Below are 4,321 nucleotides of genomic sequence, written 5' to 3' on the forward strand. Positions count from 1 at the left end.
TTTATAAGTCAAAAAATTGTTTTTAATTTTAAAACATTTCTGGGACCGTCCAAATAAACCAATTTTAATTCCATAAAGTACGGTAGATATGTTAAGAACGTTTTTGTAAAGTAAAAAAATAAAAAAATAAATAAAAAATAAGAAATCTGTTAAATCGGTTTTAATAAAATTTCGAGAACTGTTTTACTATGTTATACAAATTTTCTAGACGAAATATGAAGGTTCTTAGTGTAATTTAATTAGTTGAAAATCATTGAATACGAAAAAGCCCGTTTTATTCCCTTTTTTAAATTTATTGCTATTTTATAGCAATGGTAAATAATTAAAAAATTTCTAACTAGCCGTAACTTATAGAAAGTAGTAGTAGTATTTTTTTTACGACTGTGCTCTAAAATAAATTAATTTAAAGTTATAAGGAAATTATATTTTAATTTTTTTTGTTATTGTTCCCGACCTATTTGTGAGGGAGTATATGTCAATTATTATTACTGAAGCTATTACTGAACTATTTCTGCAAAAATCCGAATGCCACTTATCACATCCAAATTTATTCGATTTTTTATCTTGGTTTGGGCCTACTATTTTCATGCTTTTCATCTACGAATTACATAATCTTGATTACCTTTTAAATGTCCATTCTTATTTTTACAATACAGTGCCACTCTCTATTTCCTTAGTATCTTTATAAAATTGTCTATTGACTTCCTTTTATACTTTTCTTTCATTTATTTTAATTGCCTTTTTTATTTTTTATCTTTTTAATCTATTTTGCTTTTTTTATTTTTCTCTTCCTTTGCTTTTAATATTTATTTTTATATTCCTCAAATCATATTTGCCAATATCTCTGAGTGTTTTCTAAATAAAAGTTGTGTCTTACATTGTTTTTTACTCATATTTATATTTTCTTTTCTCTATTGGTATTTTTTGTGTCGCTTCTGTTACTTCACTGGACATTCCTTCCCATATTTGCTCGATTTTTTGTGTTTCTGTCTCTCTTTTGTTGGTTTTAATATATCTTTTAAAGTTTTTTTTATATATTTTTTTGAAATTCTTGCATGCCATATTTAACTATTTTATTATGGTTTTATTTTATTATTTTTTGAGTAATTGATATATCATATTCACTAGCACTAGGAAATGATCAAATTCACTATCTGTTTCTCTGTAACTTTTCACTTTTAAAATAATTTGTATCTATATTATTATAATATTTGTGGTTAGTTTTCTCTCTTCCTGGCATCTACCAAGTAACTTTATAAATATATTTTTTTCTCAAACTGGGTACTGAGGTCCTTCTCAATTATCAGCGTTATTAATTTTATTCCATGGTCATTACTTACTCTGCGGTTAGTATTAGCTCTTGCACGTTTTCTAATTCTTTGTGTAACATACATAGTCTATCCTATATTGTGTGAAAAATCTTTTATACAATATTGTATTTTTTCATTAACTAGGACGCTTACCCCGTATCTTCTGCTTTCTACACCGTTTGTTAATAGAATAACGTTTTTCATTTTACTTATATCATTCTCAAAACCACGTTTTTCGTAATGCTACAAGATCATAATTACATCTTTTAGTGTGTCTTAAACTTTGCTTCTTCTTTGTAGATAATATTAATCAGATGTGCTATAGCCCTCAGTAAACCTTGCCCTATCTCAAAATATTTTTACATACTTCCCTGTCGGATGCCAGTATTTTATATCTCCTCTCTGCTATCTTTCTTAAAATTTTTCATTACATCGTCCAGATATATGGGCTTAAGTTGGACTCTCCTTCGTCTTCCGACTAATTTATTTGGCATAGTTATCACGTAGCCCCACATCTCAGGTGGTTTATTTTGATGGTCTTAACGATATCTTTACCACGAAAAATTCTATAGGAATCATGAATGTGTTGCTTGTGTGAATCCATTTCAAAAGGTAAAAGAAATAATAAATTAGACTTACTCACAATCAATTTAATTTAACTAATCAGACGACTGGTTTCGCTTTCTACAATATGCAAAGCATCTTCAGGTCACGATACAAAGCTAAATAAATGCTGAAAATAATAAACCCATATTAGGGTGTTGTCTAATAAAGATAAAATAAAGATAGATGATATAAATTATATAAATTACAGTAATTATGCCAATATTACATGTCTGTGGTTTTTCAAAATGAATAAGATGTTTAAGCAGACAAGGTAAGACCCACAAATTAGTAAGTCTATTAAACTGTAATGAATTAATAAATAAACAAGTAAATAAAACATTACTTTCATGCCGGTACTCTATTAATTGATGGTTGAAAGAACATGGTTCAAACTATCTTGTATTGTTGATTGGAGAACTCAAGTCAACTATTGTAATTGTTTAACAGTAAACAGGGAAGTTCTTGAGGAGACAGATTTTATTCAATGAAGTAATGATAGGTGAAATGTAATTGTTTGTTTGATGAAAGTAATGTTCTATACCATTAAGTTCTTTAAAAGGTATTTATATTTATTCTTGAGATATATTTATGAAATATTTATGAAACATTTCATAAATATATCTCCAGAATAAATATAAATAACTTTTAAAGAACTTAATGGTATAGAACATTACTTTCATCAAACAAACAATTACATTTCACCTATCATTACTTCATTGGATAAAATCTGTCTCCTCAAGAACTTCCCTGTTTACTGTTAAACAATTACAATAGTTGACTTGAGTTCTCCAATCAACAATACAAGATAGTTTGAACCATGTTCTTTCAACCATCAATTAATAGAGTACCGGCATGTAAGTAATGTTTTATTTACTTGTTTATTTATTAATTCATTACAGTTTAATAGACTATTTTACCAATTTGTGGGTCTTACCTTGTCTGCTTAAACATCTTATTCATTTTGAAAAACCACAGACATGTAATATTGGCATAATTACTGTAATTTATATAATTTATATCATCTATCTTTATTTTATCTTTATTAGACAACACCCTAATATGGGTTTATTATTTTCAGCATTTATTTAGCTTTGTATCGTGACCTGAAGATGCTTTGCATATTGTAGAAAGCGAAACCGGTCGTCTGATTAGTTAAATTAAATTGATTGTGAGTAAGTCTAATTCTATAGGGTTTAAAATTATGTTGACTTATTTATAGAATATATTTATTAACTGTCATTTATGTTTCTCAGTATTTTTTTTCCATTATTCGTCATTACACATGTTACCGATCCGTAAGAAAGCATTGGGAGTAGTATCGTATTATATTATAAATCGTATTATAAAGTTTACATTTGGTTACTCAGTAGCAGCAGTTAGCCATTGCTTTCTTATTTCTTTTTGTGGATTGTTTTTGCATTCCACTAGTGGTCCCAACTAACAGAAATCTTCCACTGTTTCGAAGGTTTTGTATTGTATCTATAAATTACCCTGTTGAATTCTAAATTGTATGTTATGTTATTATTTGTAGACTTTAAGGGTATCTCCTACCCTTTAAGTTTATCCACGAGTATCCCATAATTTTCTCTAACTCCAGATGAAAATTGTGTATGATAGTGCATTTCCCTGACAAAGTCCTCTGTTAGTTTTAAATAGTTCAGTTAGATACTCTTGTACTTTAATTTATTATTCGACTTTCGCCACTTTCATTAGAATTAAGTCGTTTGTGCAATATTACAAAACCTTGTATGTCTTATTTAAAGTTTCCCGGAACTAAAGGAACAGTTAGGAAAATTTTCTTTCTTGTATAAAGGGCATATAATTGTATTAGGGCTATATTCTATTCTTTAGATAGACTGCAATCTTGTCATACCTCCGTCAGAAGCTTGCAAACGTTTAACCGCCAAATTTAAATATTTCGGCAAGTAGATTATCTGGTTCATGTTTTTTGTTTTTAGCTAAAAAATGAAATGATTTATTTACTACTTTAATGGTTGGTAGTGATGTATCTTCAAACTCAACCTCTAAAAAATCTCTAACATTGCCTCTATTGTCTTTTCCGCCACTTTTTTAGTTCTTCTACTTTTTTGTTCAAAATATCTCAATTCTGAGTTTTAATTTGATTTAGTGTTAAGCTTGTTGCCTCTTCTTTTGTTGGTTTTTGTTTTTCTTTTTCCATTTTACTCGAGACTCTTCAACGTTTTTTTTTGTTTATACAGCAATACAGCAGGTAGTACTAAGCCTGAATAGAGAAGGTGTAATAAAGAAAGCCAAAGGTATTAACTATTTAGAATAAAACTGCGATTTTTTATTGAATATTTTATTTTTAAATAAATAAGGAACAGTGTTATTGAAATTGAAATAAATATATTTAAATTAAATAAATACAAGAAATATAATTATGG

The sequence above is a fragment of the Diabrotica undecimpunctata genome, chromosome 4 (assembly GCF_040954645.1).
Source record: "Diabrotica undecimpunctata isolate CICGRU chromosome 4, icDiaUnde3, whole genome shotgun sequence".
NCBI lineage: Eukaryota > Metazoa > Arthropoda > Insecta > Coleoptera > Chrysomelidae > Diabrotica > Diabrotica undecimpunctata.